General features: G+C 53.1%; 1 pseudogene across 1 annotated transcript in view; it reads left to right on the top strand.

Moving 5' to 3' along the window:
- Positions 1-2,585: 2,585 nt before the first annotated feature.
- LOC143506811 (staphylococcal nuclease domain-containing protein 1-like) overlaps positions 2,586-25,336 on the top strand; it is a 37,655-nt pseudogene continuing 14,904 nt past the window's right edge. Inside the window, exons 1-2 of the transcript XR_013128492.1 lie at positions 2,586-2,794; positions 16,992-17,133. The product of XR_013128492.1 is annotated as a staphylococcal nuclease domain-containing protein 1-like (transcript). The remainder of the gene's footprint in view (positions 2,795-16,991; positions 17,134-25,336) is intronic.

The following is a 25,336-nucleotide window of genomic DNA, read 5'->3' as shown; positions in this document are numbered from 1 at the left end:
GTGAATGCAGGTGTGTTTTTTTGGTCTTGCCTTTTTGTTAGTTTTGGTCTCTTTATACCTCACCCCTTGCTCAATGTTGCCGGCGCAGCTGTGGTTGACGCTCGCCACGCGGGTCTGTGTTGCCGTGGGGAACCGGCTGTTTCCAGGTCACGCGCTAGCAGAGAGGACCTTTGACCTTTGGGTTCATAGGCAGCACCGAACCACCGAGTTCTTGGTGTCGTAACATCGGCGAGGAACCTCCGTCCGCCGGTCCATGCAGTGGTGTCGGTCCGCTTGGCTAACCGACCTTAAGCCTTTACATGGTAGTTGTACTGCATACTGTATACATGCAATGCTGGAATGGAGAGATGGACACAAAGAAGGAAAAGGGGAAAAAGAAGAGAAAATGCAGCAAGGACGGCTAATGAAATAGTGAGGCAGGCCTGAGTGTCCTGGTCCTGCTGGATGCCATGGTTACGGTGGGATATTGTGCCTCACTAGGGCTATTTGTTCTCGTTACACTTGACACACGGTTTCCCTGTTCTCTGGAAATGGGTGACATTGTCAAGTGGTGAGCAAATTTCTTTCCCATTGCTTTACAGAGCTGAGTGGGAAATGAAGTTATTTACTGTAAGTGGCTCGAGACTACGAGAGATTCCCGCCTTAAAACCCCATAACTCCTCCCCCTCGCCCCGCCCCTTCTCTCTGGATCTCCCTGGGTGTGAATGACAGCATCATCCAGGAGCTGTGGAGGTCACACGCTGATCCGGACGCTCTTAACGCAGCAGACGCTTGTGTGATTGCTGCTGGAGACCTTTCCCATAATTACCGCTGGCTGGTTGGTTGTTTGTTGTTTGTGTTTGTTGTTTGTTTTGAGGGGGGTGGGTGTAATCTCATCTGCTTTTATAAAAATGGCTCTATGAATCTGTGAGTGTGTATTATGAGAGGCTGTAAGTCATCGCGTTGGAAAGCCAGACGCAACGTGGGTTCCCAGTCTGATCCTGCTGCGATATCTGTGATATAAGCACACAGCGTAGTCACAGGTCTTTAATCAAGGGGTCCTCCACCTTCGGCTTTCCATACACTCAAACGGATATCATTGTTCCACTTCATCACATCCCGATTAGATTTGTGTAAATGCAAATGTTCTGGTGGTCCGTGTGAGATACCGGGCGTTCTGGGAGAACGCCGCTGTGTTGAATGCGTCTCTACCCAGATAAGCCCCAGCGTGTCTGCGTGTGCCCAGATGAACGCTGCACACTAACATCAATCTCACACTCAATGACTTTTTGTGTTCTCTGAAGGCGAATCGCGCGCTCAGATGAATGTTCCTCGTGTGCTCTTTAGCGACCTCGCTTAAGTGTGCCCCCACATCGGACCGGGTAGGACAAACACCTGCGTGGGCCTCCCATCCCCCGCTGGAGAAGGTGGAGGGTCGTGTTTGTTTGTCCTAATAATGTGAAGTTGGTCGTCATGCCCCATGTTTTAATCAAAGTGGCGATTATGCCCTCATTAAAAAGCTTTTTGCTTTCCCCCGCGTTCAAGGCTTCAGCCTCTCAAGTAATTCCCCGCAGATTTCCCAGGGGGCCGAGGGGCTAAGCGGGCCCGGTCTTAATCGCTCCTCTCCTGGTGTAGCACTTTCCTCCCCCGGTACCTCCTGCCACCTCGGCCCTAAAACCCACGCCGGATCCGTTTGGTTTTCTTACTTTGTGTGGGTGAGAAGGCAAACAGATGAGCGGTGAGTTGGGAGGCTAGTGGTTTATTCCCGTGTGCGCGTGTCTGATCGGACGCCAGAACCCTTGGTCAGCCTGCCCCATTTGATTAGCTGGTCATTAGTGACATCCCAGATCAGCGCGTGGTTTAGCTCAGCCCTGCAGCTGTTCTGATCCTACAGAGGTGAAGGTGTTCTCTTCCTCTGCTGTGAAATAATGGGGCGTTGGTCTGCAGCGTCTTCCACTTGGTCCCCGAGCCCTCGGTTTCACACCGCTGTCCCGTGGCTCCTAGGCCCCGCCCCCATGTGCCCCCCCCCACCCCCCTCTTTTAGACAAATGTGATATATTGGAGGTCAGCGTTCCCTGAGCGTGCACTTTAATTGAGAATGTCGTGCTGTGGTTAGTGTGCAGATGTGCCGCTGTGTGTCCCTGTGTGTGTGTGTGTGTGTGTGTGTGTGTGTGTGTGTGTGTGTGTGCGCGCGTCCCTGTGTGTGTGTGTGTGCGCCTGTCCCTGTGTGTCAGTGAATGCGTGCGTGCGTGCGTGCGTGCGTGCGCTTTAATTGAGAATGTCAGGCTAAAGTTAGCACGCGACGGAAGCTAGACCCAATGTTTAATTGTGCGAGAAAGATGAGCGATTTGCTGACAGCCAGCATGTGTGTGTGTGTGTGTGTGTGTGTGTGTGTGTGTGTGTGTGTGTGAATGAGAGGCTCTCTCTGCCACCTGATGTGCAAGGCCTGGGGAGCGATCAATAAGGAGCCGGGCTGGCCCGCACTGCTACGGCAACAGCTTCCTCATCTCTCTCTTCTGTCAGTCTGTAATGGAATCTCTCCACTAATCCCAGACACAGTACATTAACTCCCTCTGTCTCTCTCCCTCTCTCTCCCCCCCTCTCTCTCTCTGGCTCCCTTGCTCAGGTGGAGGTGGAGGTGGAGAGCATGGATAAGGCGGGAAATTTCATAGGCTGGCTGCACATTGAGGGCGTGAACCTGTCTGTGGCGCTGGTGGAGAACTCCTTGTCCAAGGTCCACTTCACAGCCGAGCGCAGTGCCTACTGCAAGACACTACAGTCGGCCGAAGAGACGGCCAGGCAAAGGAAAGACAAGGTGAGACGCACACACACACACACACACACACACGCGCGTCCTCTCCTGCGCCTCTGTCACTTTTATCAGACCAGACCAGCCGAGACCTTGGGGCTTTGTAAGAACTTGATGCGCATTATCTAATCATTAGGAGTCTTCTAATCTTTGCTCTGGTGTTTCTCAGCCTGCTCCAGCAGGGGGCACGTAGGCCGACCTCCGTCAGCTCCGACTCACCCCGGTGGGAGTAGGTATGTGGAGTAACTAACCAGGTTAGCCTCAGGTGGGCGACCGGTGAGGGCGGGTTGGGAGCGGCGCCGTCCATAGTGGGCGGGTACTGCTCGGCGGGCCCGGACCCTCGGCGATGAGGAGCTCTGATTGATGGAGCACTCGCTCGCCCGTTCCCACCACGCTCTCCGTTTGCACGATGGTCCTTGTGGGCGCCTGAATGTGCCACTGTCCCTCCTGTCCCTCCTGTCTTCTGTTGGCCAGCTGTTCCTCCTGCCCTCACCTCCTGCTCCTCCCGTCCTCTACCGCTCACTCCCCTCCTCCCCATTATGAGGAGAGAGACGGAACGGCAGAGAGCACCGGATTTGCCTCACGCCGATATCGCTGTGATCTACAGCTGAAGGCAGCCAAGAGTCTGCCTCTGCCCTCGCCTTTGAATCCATCAGCTGGATCTCTCTCTCTCTCACTCTTGCTGTCTTTCTTTCTCTCTCCCTCTTCTCTGCCCTTGCCTGAGAATAGCAGCCAGCCTGGAACGTGCATATCTACACATCTTTCCTAATTCGGCATCTTAGAAAGTCTGTCGCACTGTGCATGCGCCCCCTTATCCCGTCTGTGTCGCCGCTCTGCTGGATCGGGGCCATTCGCTCCTCCCCCTCTCATTGGCTGGGCGGCCACACAAAAAGCAGCTCGCTACGGGCCGTTCTCTGCCCGGGTGATGACGCGGCCTGCCAGTGCGGCCACTCCGTGGTGCTACGTTTCTTTTGTTCTTTAATGAAGGCAAGACAAAAAGTGCCGCCTTCCGCCCGACACACTCAGATAATCAGAGCAGCACGTTAACATTTCGGGAGAGACGTATTAAAAAGGAGTCGAAGCAACTGGAGACGGTTGTGCTGTGGTATCTGTGCCATGGGTAGTGTTGCTTTCTCAGCAGCGTCAACGTTGTTTTCCTTTCCAAACACCTTCACAATCGATCGGTTATGTGCCCGGGCTGATGGGTTTTCAGATTGCGATGACTAAAATGTTATTTTTTCATACCTGCTTTAGATCATGTTGAGTCCTGGTCAACAGAGCTTTAGGGGAAACCGAGCCCACTCTCCATTTCAACGTGGAACATGGCGGTGTTCTTTTGATTCTCCAGCCAATGGGAGGCCAGCACAACAAGTCCGCACGGACCTATGGAGCTATGTCCACAGCTTCAATGCAGAGCCTTTCTGTTGGCTGCGGTCATCAACCACTTGTCTGGTTCACCCCATGATGCATCGCTTTCTCTGAAGCCCTATTCTCGATGGAGTAGCTCAGCAACCACCAAACCACCCACACACACACACACACACACACACACACACACACACACGCATACATACGCACACCGTTCTGGAATGTAAACAGTAACCACACGGACATGCCGTCACGCTCCTTGTTGCCGGGCAACCGCGGTGCGAGAGAAATGGTTTTCCACGCTCTTTAAGGCGGCATCAACCCCTGCTCTGCCATCCAGCGATCGAGACCATTAATGAGTTGGCTGCTAATTACAGCAGGCTAATTATGAAGGAGTAAATCAAGGAAGGAGTGGCTTACTGTTGAGCGAGTGTTTGTCTAATCTCCTTACTATGTTAAGTGGAGATTTGCCAGGTCTCCCTGTCTGCAATTGGCCTTTCAAAGCCCCAGATTACAATCTAAGACGTTTGTCACCACACTGCTGTTCTATATCTATTCCCACACTTATGTGCTCTTTCACTCTCTCTTGCTCTCTCTCTCTCTCTCTCTCTCTCTCTCTCTCTCTCTCATGCATGTGTATAGGCAGTTGTCGTAGTGAATCTTGTATTGTGGTATGTTGTGAATTTTGAAAGGGCCTCTTGGCTGGAATAATTTCTCTGAGCTGTTTCATTCAATACGTGCGGGCTGTCTGCTTGTGTCAGTGCAGTCATTATCTGTAATTCACAGGTCATCTGTGAACCTGGAGCCGTTCGGCTTACACCTACATCACCGCCTGCTGTTCACTGGCTCTGCATTCCAGTGGTCCAGTTCAGGATTGGCCACATTCAGGGAGGGGGTGGGACTTTTAATGAAATAGTTTAACCCTCCTTGCAGAACCTGGACCTATTAACTTGAACAGTCCATGTTTACTGCCATTAGGACAAGCAGTAAAAGTTCAAGCAGCCACATATCCGAGTCCTCCACCTTTATGGTGCACTTAACTTCCAGTGCCAACATCAGTGCCGCTGTCCTTAAGGGACCACCTGCAGCCTCCGAATAGTCCAGAGCGCCGCCTCTGAGGACCCGTCCTCAAAGCCAAGCAAGGCCTCTCTGCCCCGCCCCCTCTGTTTTGCCCCGCCTCCCTGGCTATCCTAGCGCCACCTCCCCGCCCCGCCCATCACACTTGTCTGCCCCTGCACTAACATTTCACAATACAGCCTCAAGCTGATGTCCATAGAGGCGGATCTGCTTACAATTGTTTACGCTACCCAGACATTTCTGGGGCTGTTTGGGCTTTTACAGCATTTAAACAAGTGCTGGGTGGTGTCCAGTGAACACAGGAGCCTGGGCTATGTGGAGTGTGCTCGCGGGTACCAGGTGGACTCACGGCTGCGTCAGCCCGTCATCCGCAGGCCAAACGCTCAAACAGGAAGTACTTCAAGCAGTGTTTACATTTGATTGGTTTCCAGCTGTGGTGGGATAAAACATCTCACCAAAACACATTTCATACATAACCTCGCCGCCCGTCTTTTATCTGAATCTGGAGCTCTCGTGGGAGCGGAGTTCTGGCTGCTGGCACGGTGGTTAGAAAAGACACGGCGTCTGAGACGCGTAGCAGTTGCCTAGAGAACAGCCTTCTACCTGTAACCGTTAGCAGTGTTTAACGTCTCCATCTTGGGCTGCGTCCGTAGAGCTGAGCTGCTGTTCTGAGAAATTTGTCTTGACCGAGGACCTGATGCCTAGTGACTGTTGCTAAGCGCCGGCCGGAGGATTTGCCGATGTCTTTTTTTGCAGATGGTCCGTGGAGCCGCGCGAGGGTTTGGCTTGCCGAGGGCCTCAGTGTTTTCCCGGCTGAGCTCTGTGCTTCTGTGCGGTGCGGGTCAAGGTTCAGGTGTCGCGCACTCTGTCGCGGGCATAAGGTCCAGGCGCGTTCGGACCCTCGACCCCCCGGGCTCCCTGCAGCGTGGCCAGCCCCGGCCTTCCGCACCAACTCTCCAGAATCTCTGCGCCTGCCACAGGTGCCTGATGGGAAACTGTCGGCCCCCGGCGGTGTTCCGAGAACATCTCACTCTTGCGAGTGCCTATAGGAATGGAGCCCATTATGTAGACAGCGTCTGCCTTATGTAGGCTTGTGTCGAGTCAGCCTTTTACACACCTGGCTGAACACGAGGGAGATGAAGATGAATCAAGATAATTAGAGTTTTAGGGAAGCTAATGGCTCTGATTTTACAAACCCAGTTCTTGCACAAAATGGAGACCCCTGGGTGCAGCGTCTTTGAGCCATAGTGGCGTTTGTGATGTCCTGTGCGAGACGACCAAAATCCTATTAACTATTAACCATGTATTGCTGAATATGGGTCTTTAATATCAGTCTGACTTAAAACGTAGCATTAGTGATGGCTGATGAGATGAAATCACTGATCTCATAAAGAGTCCTTTTCCCCTCCATGCTGGACAGTGCTTCGTGATTGAACGTCCCTCTTATCTGTTCTGATAATTATACCTGGACACCTAGGATACCAAAGCCTGGGTAATATGTAGCATGTTCTGCAATCACCCATGACGAAGCACACTCAATTAACGCTGAAGCCTTTTACATAACATGTTTATTTCCCTGCTCTGAGATCCAGCCGTGGTGGCGGTTGTCGCCATGGCGATGCCGAAGCATACGTCCGAGCGGTCTGCGATCAGCCTTGGCTGCAGTCGTTTGAAGGCTGGGTAACAGTACACGCGTCAGGCAGCCTGAAGTTTCACACGCTTGTTTTGCTGTGTGGATCCCCCTGAGAGAAGAGTCTTTGTGTCTGTTTCTGTCGTCGGGTGTTGTCTGTCCGTCGGTCTCTCTCTCTCTCTCTCTCTCTCTCTCTCTCTCTCTCTCTCGCCGTCTCCCTCTGCTCTATTTCGGGTGGGGGGTAGTAAATTGCGTGAGACGGGAACTGAGACTAATATCCGCGGGGCGCGGGGTGATTATAATTACATATATATACGCCTTCATGATTGCCATTCCTAGCACCGCTGCCCCTGTTGCCTCCTGATTCAACAAATGGGGGGGGGGGGGGGGGGGGGGGGGGGGCGACGACCATGGCAGGCGGCCAGTGACCCATTGCATCATGGGAAGACTCGTCCAATTAGACACGTCCGCAAGTCACCCAGCCTGCCTTTCCTCGCTGCAGGATCCGGGCCCCAGAGGAAGGACGCCATCCCGGTCGGCCCTCCACATTAGCCTGCAAGCTAATGAGCCGGGCATCAAACGGAAGTCTGGGCCAGCTGTCGTTGCTGGTAGTAAGCAGGGCTGAGCGACCGTACCACTAGCACCCCGCTCCCCGCACACGCTGGCTAGAAGCAAGATCGGCCCTTCGCACCCGCCGATCCAGGCAGACAGAAGGTTCGGTGTCGTATGTCCTCCCCAGCTTAGCCCCGCCCACAGTCCCCTCCCACCATCCAGGTCTGATCCCTCCTGATGCCTTTTCCAGCCTGCGGCTGACGTCTGCTGCGTTTGATCTGATCCAGTCATAATCCCCCCCGCTGTCCCGGAGCTCCAGCGTTGGCTTAACATGGCGCATTAAGCTAAGACACGACATTGGCGCACTCTACATAAAGGCCACTCCTTTAAATTTCCGAGGCTCGTCTATTTGTTCGTCTCACCAAGCGTTTTCTGAGCCGAAGCTTATGAGTTTGGAAATGAAATGTGTAGACTGATGCTCCTCTACTTATACCCTCCTGTTTGAAGGAAAGGCTCCTGCCTGGTCCAGCAGGTTGGTAGAGTGGCTGGTGTTGAGAATCCACTTCTGTCCATCACCGCCAGAGCACGATGTCATGAAGCACCGTCGTCGTGTCCCGAGAAGCTCAACCGTGCGGGGCGTCTCATCCGAGTTCAGGGCCTCCATTATCCTTTGCTTGCCCGAAGCTTTTGGCGAAGTCTTGGAGATCCACACGGGCCGCCATCGGGGGACCTGGGCCGGGTGTTCTGTCGAGGACGTGCGGTTGCTTTGATCTGGAATCCCCAGACTCCGACGAGCGTTGATGGGGGATTTGTGCTGTGCGTGCTGCTGGCTCCTTTGACCGCTGGGACAGTGGCGGCTTCGTTTTTTTTTTCCGGGATTGATGAAGGCTCCGACGGTGACGAATTCCCCTCGCGCTTGGAGCCAGGAGCCCAATTAGCATCGCTAAGTGACACCCATTGCAGCGTGAGCCTCCCCACAGCAGAACCATGCATGACGACCCTGTTCCGCCAGGCCACGCGCCTTTTGTCGAACTTGACCTTTCTGGGTCTTTAACTCCGCCCCTCCTAATTCTCTTAAACAACCCAAGCCGACCCAGCTTGGTTGAGCTAAACTCATGGTAGTAGATCTTCAGGACACAAGTTGGCTGTTTTAAGGGGTCTCCTACAGGGGGCAGTCATGAGCAGCATGAGACCTGAACACGGCAGGGCAGTGTGGGGGTGTCCGGGGACGTGCGTGTGTTTCTGTATGCACACACCTCAAGAGCGCTCTCCTCACTATCACTGAAAATGATCTTTCCTCATATGACTAAAACCATAAGTGTTGCATAAATTATGTAATTTGTGCCTTACCAAGAAGAAGCGTTGGGAACCCAGCTATTACACTCTCCCAAGCAGCTCCGCACCGGCTCAAGGCTGCCTGCATCCAGCATCACTCCAGCTGCTTCCTGGGTGTGCTTACTGCTGCCCACACACACACACACACACACACACACACACATTCAAAGATTAGTGCAGGAGTGATGCATGTGGTTTTTACATGTCCCCTCAAATCCCTGGTTGCAGTTTCAGCACTGTCAGCTCTCCTCTTGGCTTACTTCTACACTCTCTCTCTCTCTCTCTCTCTCTCTCTCTCTCTCTCTCTCTCTCTCTCTCTCTCTCTCTCTCTCTCTCTCTCTCTCTCACACACACTTTTTTATTACCCTATCCAAAGTAAAAAGCATGGTCTTGCGTGCATTCAGACATCCTGGTAAAGCAGGAGAAGTTGAGTCCCGGGCGGTCCGAACACTTTTGTTTCCACAGCTGGGCAGGAGGCAGATGACACGGTCAGCATGGTGTCGTCCACATCAGGCCTCATGAGCACAGCTCTAGGAGACCTTTCTTTTGGTGTGTGTGTGTGTGTGTGTGTGTCATGGAGAAGGTCCTTGGCCAGCTCCAGTCGTCTCATGCACAACCTTCCTCACCCCAGCTGACCCTGGCCTCTCTGTGAGTACACACTCCCACGCCGCATCAGTGTGTGTGGACCTCGTCCCTGCACTTGCATCGGTGTCTTCTCTAACCGCCTGACTGGACTTAAGAGCCTTCGCCCATCGTCGGTACACACACACACACACACACACACATACACACAGGTTTGTCTGGTGAAATCTCCCTGGGCTGAGTGTGCTCACCCCTGCAGGCCAGCGTCCGTTACCAAACGGGACTCTCTGCAAACTTCCACCGAGTTCCCCATGAAGTGCTCTCTCCTTGTTGCGTGAGCCAGGACTTCCTTCTCCATGAAGACACCAGAAAGGGAGGGGAGGAGGAACCCCACCTAAACCCCCTCACAGGAGCGCTGCAGCGCACCACACCGGCACCTTCATCACAGCGGTTCATCGTCATCGCATTGTCCTTTCCCCGATGCCACTGGAGACTATTTGCATATGCAGATTGGATTGTCCGATTCTCGTTATGGCGACATCTCTCTTCGTTGCGCGTGGATCACTTCGTTGCAGACGGACCAGGGCCCTGTTCAACCAGCTCCCCGAACCCAGTCACCTAACCACACCCTCACACACACACACACACACACACACACACACACACCCCACCATGCATATGCATTCACACGCCACCCCAGCAAAGCAAGTGTGCGGTAGACGGGTTTAAGCCTGCAGATCCAGGACTGAGGCTTCAGCTAACGGCTCATCAATTTTCTTTATTACCTGCTCTAAAGAAAAATAAATAAAGAAAAGAGAAGTCTGTGGTGCAGAGAGAGGCTATTCTTAGATGCCCAGCCAATTCCGCTCCTAAATGTGCTCACACCCCTCACGTCTCTCCCTCTTTCTGTCTCTTTCTCTCACTCTCTTTTACCGAGACTAGTAGCACTCGAAAGACGGAAGCGCGTTAGTTTAAGGTACTTGTTGGTGGTTTGTCGTTTAAGGTGCAGGATCTCCAGTGCCTTGAGCGTTTGTTTTCGGGCTCACAGCCCCCCGCCTGGACCAGGTCGTTCCTCTAAAGGATAGGGTCGTTTCCTCGGCCCACGTGCCCACTCGACTTATTTGGGCTTGTGTGCGTTTGGCGCGTCGTCTTTTCAAGGTCCGCCTCTTAATTCTGCCAGTGCGTGCGGACGCTGGTTGGCGGCGCCTCTGCTCGTTGACACTCCATCCCCCGTAGAGTTGTGGCCGGCCGTTACGGCCCAGACTCTCCGTATCCATCACTTACCGCACTGTCCGCTCATCAGCTGTCACTTTTACCTGCCAGAGATGCATCTTGGCCCCACACACACACACACACACACACACACACACACACACACACACACACACACAGGCTGTAAATTGGCTCCTTGGCCGAGTGCTCCCAGACCTCTGAGAGTTCATGGTCCGAAGGGCTCATCCCCACTGCAGGATAAACATCCCCGGCCGTACTGTGGGTGCCGTGCGGGTGGAGTTCTGGGGGAAAAGCTGCATCCCCTGAGAACATGCGCAACCCGGTGCTGGAGGAGGCGGTTCTGCTCAAGCTGTTGTGCTCGGCGTCTGGATCCGGTCTGTGTGGGCCTAGTCTCGCCGACCTCCTGCTCCTGGCCGTCTTTGTCTGTCGTAGCTCCGTGTAGGCTGGTGTTTAAGAGGTTGGAGCCGGAGACGGCGAGTTCCCCTCGCGGCGTGCACACACACGCGCACGTGTTCGCTCGTGGAGCGGCTTTGGCAGGGAGCGCCGCGTTCCCCCGCCTCTCTGTGGAGTCGAGGCGGTGGCGTGCGTTGACACGAGGTCGAAACCTCTCCGCCGCGTCAGCTCTGATACGGACGAGACGTCCTGCCGCCCCGTCCCCACCGCCTCTCGGCGTGTCTGTCTGGATGGCCGTGTCTGTCACTCTCTGCGTGTCTCTCACTCTTCCTCTCCCTGTTCAGACGCTCCGGCTCCGTGTCTAGCCTGAAGGAGACACGCGCTTACAGAAATGTCCCACTCTGGAAGACTCCGGCAGGCCTCCCTTTATCTTCGTCTCACAGTCTCGCCGTCTTCAGCGTTCAGTCATTGCTTTTGTCTCTCACGCAAACACACACACACACACACACACACCCAAGCAGGTGCTCCGTTAGTCACTGTGTTGAGGCTGGGATTGAGTCGTGGAAAACCACAGTGTTTAATCTGAGGAATGAAAGGAAGCTTTGCTTCCAGTGATAAGCACTGTTGTGGCCATGGCAACCTGTGGCCATGGCAACCTGCTGCTGAGAGAATGCTGCCGTTAATTAAAAAGTTAATTAATTGCATTTTAATAGCTCAGTTGTACGCATACAGTAACTTAAGGGTTGTTCCATCACCAGCTCCGTCTGTCTTGAGATGTAATATTTCCACATCTTGCCACCCTGTACAGTACAATAGGCTAGCTGTTAAAAAATAGCTTGTGCGAAGTACAAAATAGGCAGGCGTGTTCGTAATGAGCGTGGCCGCGAGGGTGGACGTGCGGCGTGTGTCCGGCTAGCTCGCCCAGCTGTTCCCTGCAAGCCTCCAGGTGGAGGAGAGTGGGCGGGGCATCCTGCTGAGTGGAATGAGCCTCTTTAAATAGCTCAGCCTCCAATCACGAGCCACTGCTGGATACGAAAGGATTTTCTTTTGTTTTGTTTTTTTTTTTTTTCTTTGTCCCCACCGCCTTCTTACAGAACGTTCTAGAACAGCTAATACCTTTGCAAAGAATGAATTCTGTTTCCATTTGCTGCAACCTTTCTGGATATCGATTGCATTTTTTTTATGACTTTCTGAAGTGGCGACTCCTGTTGGCATCCACGCCCTCCTGGGCCCACCCACACGCTTCACCACGCCCTCCTGGGCCCACCCACACGCTTCACCACGCCCTCCTGGGCCCACCCACACGCTTCACCACGCCCTCCTGGGCCCACCCACACGCTTCACCACGCCCTCCTGGGCCCACCCACACGCTTCACCACGCCCTCCTGGGCCCACCCACACGCTTCACCACGCCCTCCTGGGCCCACCCACACGCTTCACCACGCCCTCCTGGGCCCACCCACACGCTTCACCACGCCCTCCTGTTGCGGTTGTCATGGTTGCGGTTGTCATGGTTTCTCAATTGGTTCTGGTGTTTGATTGGCCGTTGACCTCACCATTGACGGAGATCGATTGACGCGCATTGCCATCGGTACTTTGCTCCTTTTAATTTCCTTACACACGGTTCTCGTTGCCTTCATATCCGAGGACTTGCAGAAATGCAGGTTAGAGTTTGTGACCTCCTTCCTCCGCTTTCCCGCTAAACGGCTGCGCTCTCCGTGTTCTGAGCAGGGAACGTGGCCCTTTGGATGAGTCATTCAGGAGATCAGATGTGCTTACACAGCCACTTACTATAGGTTTTCAACTCTGACGTTTATGGCGGCTAGTTAACCCACGGAGAAACCATGCACCTCTAAGCAAAACGCTTGCCACCTTTTGTCTGAGTTAATGACAAGGTTGTGGTGGTTTGATATATATATTTTTTTCTTTTTCACTTTCCTCAGTTACTGGTAGTCTAAGTTAAGCTTTTTTTTCTTTCCCTAATAAGAAGTTTAAGTATGTGTGAGCCAGATCCTCGAGTATATATAGCCACAGGAGTATTCAGCTACACCCATGAAATTAGGAGTTTTGCAGTGTGCGAGATCAAAAAAATATGTCTTTGATTCAGCATCACTGTGTTTTAAAATTAATAGTTACAGACTAGGTTATGCTCCTGCTAACACTTCACATCATAGCATCCATGTTGCTGGGTTTACTGCACATCACTCCATATCTCCACATCAATCTCCATGTGCGCTCTAGTGCCCCTTGTGGCAGGAAATGTTCCAACCATGAGTTGGAGTATCTATGGTTCCTATCTGTACCCATACAAGGTATTTCTAAGGTACTTAGTACAGAGGCTTGGTGTGTAATCCAGGCAGTAATGTAGAGAAAAGAGAGAACAAAAATGATGTCGAATTGCGACTTTCTTAAAAAGCGTTATGGTTCAAAGAGTCGTCCTTCATCTGCTAAAGGTGGCTAAAGGAGACGAACTAGTTGATGATCAAATCTCGACGTGCTTAAAGCACGTTGTTTCTTTCATGGGCTTCCAAGGCCGTGCGTGCAACTGACCTCTCTGTCCTCAAGATTCCTGTCTTTCGTTGCTACCATAGCAACAACTAACAGTGCTAGCATCCGTGTCATTAATGCCATGCCAATTGCTGTTGAGGCGTCGGCCTGCTGGGGTTGAGAATCTCCCGATCCCCCCGCGTGGCATGTGGAGTGGCCGGTGCGCTCTCTCCACACCAGAGACCAACACCGTGTTTACACCTGTGTGTTTGAGAGTTTGCTTTTGTGTGAGCTAGAAGACTGAAGGGCTAACCCACAGCTTTACTTTTAGGTGTTTAGCTCTTTGTTGAACCTTGGATTATTATAGTGTATTCAGATAATGGCTAAACAGAACCTGTTGAGTGTGTGCGTGTGTGTGCGTGTGTGTGCGTGTGTGTGTGTGTGTGTGTGTGTGCATCCAAGTGCCCTATTTATTGTTATTTTCTGTTATGAATACACAGTCTGATCCCAGGATGGGTGATGGGTTTACCACAATGTGGGTTGGCCACAGTAAGGGTAGTTGTGTGCGGCTCATTTGAGGTGGATGTGGACCGCGAGTTTGTTCCGGTCCCGTCTACGTTGCGGCGGTCAATACGACTTCTCCACAAATGCGTTCTTGTTCACTGCCGACACCAGGAGGGTGTCCAAGCGCAGTGGCGTTCTGGAGCCGCTCGGTGAACGCGCTGGTGGATAGTCTCCGTGGAAACGAGGTGTCACACGCACATGTTCTCCAGGTCTCGTGGCAGCTTCATAGGACGTTTGTGGGATGGAGTTGTGATGTTCCTGTGTCACTGGGTTTTCTGTCCTTCTCCTCTCCCGTTGTGTGTGTGTGTGTGTGTGTGTGTGTGTGTGTGTGTGTGTGTGTGTTCATTCCTGGTGTTGATGGGAATTCGCTCTTGCTGGATAGAACACACTCTATTGGAATTGACACTGTCAGCTTTAATCAGTATTTGGAATGTGGTGTGGTGGTGGTGGCGGTTGTGTGTGTGTGTGTGTGTGTGTGTGTGTGTGTGTGTGTGTGTGGGGAAGAGATTTTATGAATGTAACTCTGCTGTCACACATCTCTCTGTGGAGCTAACCCTCTTTGTGGATGCTGTGTGCTAACATGCACTGAGGGCGGCTGTAATGCCCCCTCTCACGTCGGACCTGATGGGCGCGGGCGTGTGGGGGAGGGGCTCTGTGCAGCGGGGGGCGAGAAGTGCGCCAGCCGACCTTCACGCTGCCGTGGCAAACGAGAGAGGTCACGGAGAGGTCGCGGCGCGCACCGTCCCGCTGGTGGATGCGGGACTGACCCCGGGGTGCCTCCCTCTCCCTTCCTGCCTCCTTTTAGCGCTGTGCTCGCACGGCCACGCTCACATACCTGCGCTCACGTGGAACACATACAAACGGTTGCCCATGGAAGGTCGTGTGTTAAAGCCACAGAGGGATGGATGTGTGTGAGTGTGTGTGTGTGTGCGCACAACGTTCTGCAGGTCAAAGTGATTGTGCAGGTGGAGGGTCACTTGCCTTTGTCGGTGGGCACATGTGGGTCGGGTCATATGCCCGCGTGTCCGTGCCCACACGGGCCCACACGTCAGAGGGTATTCAGTCAGCGCTTCATGCCCCAATGTACACCCCGCTTCTCCACGTCTTACAGCGACACCGCGGATGCCGTGGTGACGGACACCATAGTAATGAGGGGTGACATGCTAATCTGGCGGCCTCTGATTGGTCCTGCCGCTTTGATTAAAAGTGGGGCTGTGTCGGTGTGGTGTGGTAAAAAGCAGGCTAGATGAACTAGAGGACACTGTGGGGGGCGGAGTTTGTGAAGCGTGGCATATTTAGATCTTCATCAGCTCAGCCCCTCCCCTCTGGATCCGCCCCTCTGTGTGCATCTTTCTTTATTTGGGGCCTCAGGGGGAATAATTGAATGTAATTGGGGAGCTTAACCCTGTCTTCTGTCATTTGGTGACTCCAGCTGGAAGACGCAGGGTTCATCATGCTGCTTGTGTTTGTAGTGGGGTGAAGGGTTGGGGTTTGGGGGTTAGGGTTTAGGTTGGGGGTTAGGGTTTAGGTTGGGGGTTAGGGTTTAGGTTGGGGGTTAGGGTTTAGGTTGGGGGTTAGGGTTAGGGTTTGGGGGTTAGGGTTTAGGTTGGGGTTTGGGGGTTAGGGTTTGGTTTGGGGGTTAGGGTTTAGGTTGGGGTTTGGGAGTTAGGGTTTAGGTTGGGGGTTAGGGTTTAGGTTTGGATTAGAGGGTTGGGGTTTGGGCGTTAGGGTTTAGGTTGGGGGTTTGGGGGTTAGGGTTTAGGTTGGGGGTTTGGGGGTCAGGGTTTAGGTTGGGATTAGAGGGTTAGGGTTGGGGTTTGTGGGTTAGGGTTGGGGTTTAGGTTGGGATTAGAGGGTTAGGGTTGGGGTGTGGGAGTTAGGGTTTAGGTTGGGGTTGGGTGTTAGGGTTGGGGTTTAGGTTGGGATTAGAAGGTTAGGGTTAGGGTTGGGGTTTAGGTTGGGATTAGAGGGTTAGGGTTGGGGTTTAGGTTGGGATTAGAGGGTTAGGGTTGGGGTTTGGGGGTTAGGGTTGGGGTTTAGGTTGGGATTAGAGGGTTAGGGTTGGGGTTTGGGGGTTAGGGTTAGTGTTGGCCCTGACTTCTGTCATTTGGTGACTCCAGCTGGAAGACACAAGATTCATCATGCTGCTTGTGTTTGTAGTTGAAGTCCACCTCCTTCACCAGCACTGCTCCTCCTGTTCCAGCCAGTGTGCTGGCCAGTTAGCGATACTCCTCACCCTTCCCAGCCCTGATTGGCTAAAACTGGTACTGGGGCAACATTTTATAGAAAAAGCGTGGATGTAATTAACTAGTGGCTGCACTCCAGCCCTGTTAAAAAAAACAAGCAAACAAAAACTTAATAGCTAATAATTACCCACCAACCAGAATAGAGGACTTCAGTCATCTTTATTACAGAATGAGGACTGGAGTTGGCTCCCAGTAAACAAAACCTCAGATCTGAGAGGTGTCCTCAGATCTGAGAGTAATGGGGACTGTTTGTGTGAAGTGTCTCTTAATAAGTGACCCGAGTCAGGATCAGCACCCTGGACAGCTCCCTGTAGGCACTTCATACACTTGGGCTCTGGGTTTATTGCTGCAGAACTCATCACTCTGGTGACTAATTAAATCTGCACTCATTTACACATCTGAGCTTCACCGAGTGCTGCTTTTTTTTTATTATTATAATTTTTTTTTATAAATCTTTTCTGGAAATGTCAGGAAATTGTGAGTTTTGCACAGCATGCTGTGATTTGTTATGATAATGTTAGTATTGTATTATCACCCTTTGTGGGACTTTGCATTGTAGCTCCTAGCAACAGAAAACAAAAAACAAAATACCTTCTCACCACAATCGCAAAAGTGAAGTTTCATCTCTGATACTCCCACAATGTCCAAAAATGGCTCTGAGAGGCGCTGAAGCCCCCGTGTAGCGCTTTGGCCCTCCAAACACGTGTGTGTGTGTGTGTGTGTGTGTGTGTTGCAGCTCTGGGCCAATTACGAGGAGAAGCCTCCGGCGGAGCTGGCCCAGGTGTCGGAGGAGAAGGAGCGCGTGGCGAACTACCGGGCCGTCTACGTCACGGAGATCACGGACGGCCTGCACTTCTACGCACAGGACGTGGAGACGGGTGAGTTGAGATAAGGGAAGGCGCGCCCCCTGCAGGTCGCCGACGGACGCACGTCTCCTCGTCCCAGCAGCGGCCTCTCTTGGCCAAACCAAATGACTTCCGCCATTACTTAATGCATCCTTTCATGTTAATTGATTCATCTGCATACATTTCAAAGGACGCGGGCACGCTTGTCCCATTCGGGTCACCGTAGCCGATAGAAGTGTTTAGCTCCGCCCCTCCCTTCACTCTTTCCTTCCACTGCTCTGGTGCCTACTGGGCACGTGAGCCCCCGCTGGTTAATGGTCACGTGCTCGTGTGAGCACAGCAACGCGTCTCGCTGCAGTGGGTTAATTACTGCAGGTTATCAGCAGGAGCAGAAGGAATCAGATCACAGCTGCTACCAAGAATTTTACTTACTTGTTTTTATTGTCTCTGCTTCCTGTGTGCCCAGGTTTAGTCTTCTGCTTCCTGTGTGCCCAGGTTTAGTCTTCTGCTTCCTGTGTGCCCGGGTTTAGTCTTCTGCTTCCTGTGTGCCCGGGTTTAGTCTTCTGCTTCCTGTGTGCCCGGGTTTAGTCTTCTGCTTCCTGTGTGAAAACAGTGTGCTTGTTTTCCTAATTGCACTCTCTCTCTTTCCTTCTGTCTTGTAGTATTAAGGAGGCCTCCATCCCTGAAAGCACTTGTAAACTCCTATAAAGTCCTACGAGCTGAGCACTTTGCAATTTCATTAACTGGTTTTTTTTGTCTTCTTTTTTCCGTTCATCTTCACAAAAGCCAGAACATGCTAATGGACCGGGTTCTGTTTTCATAAGCGTTTTGAACATATTCCTTTTTTATTTTGAAATACCTTTTATGGTTGAAAATAGTTGTGATAATTTGGCCTCTCTTCCCTCTCTGTTTTTGACAGATTGACTATCATTCTCAAATAAGACACTATAAAGCATATTTTCATTTATGTAGCTTAATTTATATATATTAACAGGCCATTCCTGTTTTAACGTGAGCCCTTACCTGATGAATGGCGAGGAATCCCAATCTAGATCACACAAACGTTTAATCTGTTTGAACCAATCACCCAATTATTTTCACACAGTTGTGTGTAGAAACCCTACAGCTTAGACTTGTGTTTGTGTGAAGCCAGTGCCATTCTGGGTTATCTTTGTTTGTCAGACCAGACTCTCTTTGATCAGCCATTAAGCTGGTGAACGTTTGTCACTCCTGGATTTGGAGTGCTGCCATCAGCGGCTCCGTTCGTCTCTGACCTTTCCTGCCCTTTTCCCACAACATCAACCTCCCGTCCTGTCTTATCCACAATGAAGGAAAAATATAACGCACACACCCGGGTTTGGGAGCTATGGCCTGTGTCCTTGGGGGTGGGGCATGGGGGGGGGGGGGGGGGGGGGGGGGGGTGCATACTCCAGTCTGCTGGCTTTGGCCACCGGCTCGGAGAAACATTTGATTTGCGCTTTGGCATCGTGCACGCCCCACCACTTTCCCCGCCCTGTGGGTGCACCTTTGAACATTTGGACGTCGAGGACGCTCTGGGACCAAAGCGATCTTCAGAGAAGCCTGACGTCAAAGCACTCCATGATATCTGCTTTTAGGCCACTTTCACAAATCACAAATCTCCGTTGATCTTTGATAAACATCTAAAAAGCCACTTTAAAGCACAATTAAGCCGAATGTTTTTCTTGTTTTGTTTTTATCATTTTATTTTATGTACTAAGACGCAGTCTATCCTCTGTACTTAATTAATAATGTCCTCCAGAAGAATATTGTTTTCAATATTCGTTGTGTTTGTTTTTTTTTTTCTCTTTTATTTTTATAATTGGGGAAGCCAGAGCTGTTGAGGGGACATGGGGTAGTGGGTTAGTCAGAGGGGGCAGTGATCGGTGCCCTTGGTCTCTCTGCTGGGATCCAGGCCCTGCACCTCATAGGCTGTATACGTCGGAGGCTATATTTACCGCGGCGGGTCACTAACGGTCTCCAAACGTCTGTGCGAGCCGCATAATGGATCCCCTCTGGGTAATCTCTGGGGACCAGACACCAGAGCACACTGCTGGTTCTCCGTCTTCGCTTCTCCGTCCCTCGCTGTTTTCCCTGCGTTTTCCATAGTTGTTGCTTGTTTGTTTTTGTTTTTAATTAGCCTCGTTTAATTAGTCAACGTGAAATGTGTTCTGCGCATGGGATTCTGTGGGCTGGGATGTGTTTCTTGGGCAGAGGAAGACTGTAGAAGCTTGGCATCTGATACCTCAGCAGCCCACTTGATGTGAGGTAATGAACACCTTAACCTGAATTGTTTCTGTAATCGGGGGACTGATGGGTTGGTTGCAAACAGAAAACTGATAGTCAGATGTGCATAAACCACAGGAGTGAGGACCTTGTTATGCAACCACTCTGACTGCTGGGCCTTCCAGCAACACAAATCCCAAACACATTATACAACCTGTTATACAACAGGGCTTAGTGATCAGATCTGTTTGGGGGTTGGTTTGTTGTTTGTTTGTTTGTCTCTCCCCCCCCCCCCCCCCCCCCCCCCCCTTTCTTCAGCGTTCATCAGATTTATGAGTGGACAAGCAATTTGATTAGTCACTTACAGAAAAGCCTATTTTATCAACATTTGGCATCAATAAGATTAAAAGATCCTTTTAAATGGGGGGGGGGGGGGGGGGGGGGTGTGTTCTGGTTCTCTAGTACTGCAGGCCAGTCTAGTACTGTTGAACTGTAGTTCCGTGGGCTGATGGGCCACACTCCTCCTACTGCACCTTTACAGACAGTACCTGCTTCCCACACACTATCTGCCCGCTGTGTGTGTGTGTGTGTGTGTGTGTGTGTGTGTGCGTGCGTGCGTGTGTGTGTGTGCGCGGAGACTGCAGAAACCTCTCCACTGTGCCCTTGCTATTAAAGCCAGCAAAGAGGCTTTCACTTGACTAGCCTCCTTTTGTCTTCATTCCACCATCTGTGGGCCTGCCAGGTGCCACACACACACACACACACCCCCGGCTGACTTGAGTCACGAGTGCTAGCCTTCTTTATAGCGAGAGGACATGAGTGTTAGCATTTTCTATTGATTTCAGTGTGAGGAGACCCTTTGCAGGCGCTAACACGTGCAGCGTGCCGTGCTGGATGGTAGCGCACCTGTGTAGCGCACCTGTGTAGCGCACCTGTGTAGCGCACCTGTGTAGCGCACCTGTGTAGCGCCCCTGTGTAGCGCCCCTGTGTAGCGCACCTGTGTAGCGCACCTGTGTAGCGCACCTGTGTAGCGCACCTGTGTAGCGCCCCTGTGTAGCGCCCCTGTGTAGCGCCCCTGTGTAGCGCACCTGTGTAGCGCACCTGTGTAGCGCACCTGTGTAGCGCATCTGTGTAGCGCACCTGTGTAGCGCACCTGTGTAGCGCACCTGTGTAGCGCCCCTGTGTAGCGCACCTGTGTAGCGCACCTGTGTAGCGCACCTGTGTAGCGCACCTGTGTAGCGCACCTGTGTAGCGCCCCTGTGTAGCGCCCCTGTGTAGCGCCCCTGTGTAGCGCACCTGTGTAGCGCACCTGTGTAGCGCCCCTGTGTAGCGCCCCTGTGTAGCGCACCTGTGTAGCGCACCTGTGTAGCGCCCCTGTGTAGCGCACCTGTGTAGCGCACCTGTGTAGCGCACCTGTGTAGCGCACCTGTGTAGCGCACCTGTGTAGCGCCCCTGTGTAGCGCCCCTGTGTAGCGCCCCTGTGTAGCGCCCCTGTGTAGCGCCCCTGTGTAGCGCCCCTGTGTAGCGCACCTGTGTAGCGCACCTGTGTAGCGCACCTGTGTAGCGCACCTGTGTAGCGCACCTGTGTAGCGCCCCTGTGTAGCGCACCTGTGTAGCGCACCTGTGTAGCGCACCTGTGTAGCGCCCCTGTGTAGCGCACCTGTGTAGCGCACCTGTGTAGCGCCCCTGTGTAGCGCACCTGTGTAGCGCACCTGTGTAGCGACCATGCTGCTCTTCTCTCGTGGCCATGGAGACTCCTTCAGTCGTCTGATCGCCGCTCTTTATTTCATAGGAGTGTGCCAAGAGTGGCCCGTCTCACGCCGTGGGGCCGGCTCGGTCATACCGCAGAACGGCGGAACCGGGATAGCCCCTCCCCTTTCTGATCATGGTCGTGCGTATTCTTTTTTTTTTCCGTACTTTTGACAAGACGATCCATTACGCTGTAGAATCCTTCCGACCGCAGCGGGCCATTCCTTCAGGATCTTTAAGGAGGCGAGAGGCTGCCTTGTGGCTTGGCCCCTTTTTAACGAGCCGGAATCAGGAAGCGATCTACACGCCCGAGCTCCTCGCACACAGCTGGGCTTTATGGGTAATTTTGGAAACCCTGGCAATCAAAACAAGGCGCTAGATTTGCTCCCAGCAGCCCGTCGTGAGGAGGTACGAACGCTCCCGTTCTCCTTCAGCGACTGCGCCCAAATTGCAGAGCGGTAATTTAGCGGCCCTGCTCTGATTACCTCCCTCCGCACCCCTCTTCCTGCTGCTCCCGCCGCTGACGCCATGCCGAAGCTAAATTGGCCCCATAAGGGCCCTGTGGTCCCCTTTCAGTTTCCACGTTCCCGGCCCAGAAACGGAGTCGGAAGACGGAGTTCCTCGATAGAGACGCGTTCGTCTTTTCCGCTTGCCTCGTGTCGAGATAAATGGCCCCTGGTGAGGCTTCGCCTCCTGCTGACCCCCCTCAGAGAAGCCTGCACACACGCACACACTTATCCAGGAGTGTTTGCAGGACAGTGACAGGTCAGTTCTGTAACTGTGGTCCGCTGCCTACAAATGTTTAATGAGACAAGGGGTCATTTGCATCAGCACCCCTGGCTCGGCTCGCACCAGCCCGCTGCCGCACGGCGTTGTGGTGCAGCGTGGCGGGAGATTAAGATATCGCTACAATTCGTGATGAGTGAAACGACGCTGCGCACTCTGGGTGTTCCTCACCGTGCTTGTGGTTAAATTTAAATATATATAAATAAATTTAAATTTTAAACTGAATCTTTTTCTCCGTTTCCTCTTGCGCTTTGCACTCGGCTCTTTGCAGGATGGCCTACATTTGCATAGCGTGGATTTTGGAGCGTACTCTGAAAGCTCGCTGGTATTTCTGCTTCAGAACAAAATCGAGAATTTCTTTTCTGTCTCACTTGTGCTCTACTACCCCCCCCACCCCCCCCTCCCCAGAGCGGCCCCTCTTTCGAGTGTAATTTTACACAGTGGTGTAATTACCTTCTGATCCGTGGGGTGGGGGTGAACGGGGAGACTCTCGGCGCTGTGGCGCTGTAGCGGTCCGCCCCCTCCACCCTTCCACTCCACCACACACCCACCCTCAGCAGGCTCGTCCACAAACGCAGACCCAAGTCACAAGTTAGAGCAGCAGGCGTTGAGGCGGTCAGCGGGCAGGACCACGGGCCGGCCGTAGGAGGGGGTGGTGCCCAGGTGAGTCCAGGTGTGCCCAGGGACTTGTTAGGGTGAAGGGCCTCCACTCTACTGGAGACCCAATTTTCTGGACTGAGCGCAAATTTATCAGCATCTAACCTGCGCTAACCCGCTGGTCCCCTATTTATTTACTGAGAAATTGTCTCTTTCTCCCTCTCTGTCTCCTTCCCTCTCTCTTACTCTGCCTCTCTCTCTCTCTCTCTCTCTCGCTCTCCCTCCCCTCTGCCCTTGTTCCCCTCCCTCTGTCTCCCTCTCTCTCTCTCTCTACCTCCCTCCCTCTCTCTCTCTACCTCCCTCCCTCTCTCCCTAGCTCTCTCCCTCTCTCTCCCTGGCTCCCTCTCTCTGCTGTCAGCCATCATTCTTTACTGGTCCCACGTACGTATTCTCCACCATGACATTGTGGATGCACCGAGATGCATTTTGCACCTCTTTTCTCCCTATATATGCTAATCCATGCAGGTGGCCTTATTTATAGCTTCTCCTTCAGCTCCACGCCGCCATCCAGCAGCACTTAGCCCGCGGTAGGTGCGAGACTGTCGGGGGCGTCTCCGTGTTCTGCGCCGCGCTGGGGCTTTTTCTCCTTCTTTTGTTGTGTTTTTGTATTTTTTTTTTCTTCTGGAGTCTCTCCAAACTGGAAGGTCGTACTCAAAAGGCGTGTTGGCGTTTTTCCCCCGTCGGCCACGCGACGTAGCTGCGCACCGCGCGCTTCCTCTCGCCTCCACCAGCGCTCTGCCACTCCACCGGGCCTCCACCGTCCCACGCCCGTCCATCTCGGAGGGAACGCCTCCCACGCCCGTCCGTCCCAACGGCCCGATCTGTCTAGCTGCCCCCAGGCCCGGTGGGGGAGTAGATGGGGTTAGCGAGAACCCAGAGAAACCTCTGCGGCTCCTTCGCTCCGGGGGCGGAGCCTCCCGGTGCCGCCTGGTCTGAGCATGTGTGCGAGTGCTACGGTGAGCCCGTCCAGGCCCGGCCCACGTACCCGCGTGCTCCCTGGCACTGTGAGCGCAGGTACAGAACCACTTCTACAGTGTCCCTGTTATGTACCGGCTTCTTGGTGTTGGACTGACATCTGTAAAGTAGCGCATGCCACGGGCTTCCTGCCTCCTGGCAGCTGGACAGGAAGCAGACTGCGGTGACATTCCTACTCGAGTCGCAGCAGAGCTGTGGGAGACGGCCCAAACTTCGCAAACACATTAGATGTGTGTGTTTTTACGTTTAGTATATTGTTTACGGGAATGATTTGAACCGACACAACAATAAAAAGCTTTGAATAACTGAGCAAGATTATTGGGCCTACAATACACAAAGATGGAGAGTGACTGGCCCCCTGTTGACGGGGCCTCCTTACATCATGCGGAAGGCAAAAACAGACGGAGCACTGGGGGCTTGTCTGGGCGCCCCCCGCTGTTCCCAACACTGCTGTGCTCCTCACTGAGAGGAGGAGCTCTCCCCAAACCCCCCGCGGGCCCCACTGCTCCGGTAATGACGCCCGGCAGGAATTCCGCTCTGCTGTCTGCTGCACTTGGAAAAATAAAAATAAAAGAATGCGTAAACAAACAAGGACTCTGGTTGGTCCCACGTCTGGCGTGCGTGGAGGCTGTGGGCGGGACCCTGCGACTCCCGGCCCCTTTTCCGCATGCCCCGCCCCAGCACGCTCTTCCGGCCGAGACCGATCCACGCAGACGCCACCGATGCCGCCACGATCGGAGTGTGTACGCGGCCGCTTTGGTGGGGAGTACTGGGAAGGTACAGCAGGTGGCAAAGCCCGACCCGGATGTAATTCCAGAACAATCGGCCGTTGATATCCTCCGCCTTGCTGCGACTGTCCGCCCCGAACGTTTCCCCGCTCTGTGGATGTCTGGCACTTGGGGAGCTCGGCAAGTTTTGATCCTGACGCGTCTCCGCGTCGAGCTTCCGCAAAGATCTGTTACAGCGGCCAGCTACGAATGTCTGCGGCAAACGTTTAAGAAGCACGTAGGAAAGTCTAACTTCAGCAGAGCCTGCATGTCTTAGGGAGCATCTGATATTAATTAGGTTAAATGAAGTGTAAAGATTTCTATAGCATATGTAGACCTCCTTCCCTTCAGTCTTATTATTTAATAAGGTCTCCCAGGAGCCCAAGCTCCACAGAGCTACACCAGCATCCCCCTCTGGTCCTGAGGAGGCGGAGTTAGATGCGTCGTCTTGCCAACGTGCAGTCAGAAATGACTGGCAGGGCAAATTCCCCCCCGCTCCAAACAAACAGAGCAGCCAAAGTGCTGTCTCGTCACAAGGCCGCTGACAGACCTGCTGTGTGAGGCAGAGGTGGGCTGTGTTTGTGCACCTGCGCCGTGCCTGCAGTTCCGCTGTACCATTGGCTTGATGGAGGATCGGGGGGGCGGGACATGTAAATGAGAGTAGGTGAAGCCATGTCAATTAGTGGCCAGCACCCAACCCCCCCACTCACACACACACACACACACACACACACACACTCAGAGCCCACAGTCTCACACGGGTCCCAAGACGCACATGCACTCCCCCCCCACATACGCCCTCTGTTTAGGCACTGACACTCTGCTAATTAAGCTACTGTGTAGGCCTGGCAAGCTGGCTGTGGGGGGCTGATAAACCTGCTAAAACAGCAAGAGTTGATACCCCCTTCCCCCACACACACACATCAACACACACACCACACACACACACACACACTCCTCTCTCTCTCTCTCTCTCTCTTCCTCTCTCTCTCCTCTCTCTCTCTCTCTCTCCTCTCTCTCTCTCTCTCTCTCTCTCTCTCTCTCCCCCCCCCCCCCCC

This window comes from Brachyhypopomus gauderio, unplaced genomic scaffold, assembly GCF_052324685.1.
Source record: "Brachyhypopomus gauderio isolate BG-103 unplaced genomic scaffold, BGAUD_0.2 sc520, whole genome shotgun sequence".
Classification (NCBI taxonomy): Eukaryota; Metazoa; Chordata; class Actinopteri; order Gymnotiformes; family Hypopomidae; genus Brachyhypopomus; species Brachyhypopomus gauderio.
This window is presented reverse-complemented; position numbering and strand designations above follow the sequence as displayed.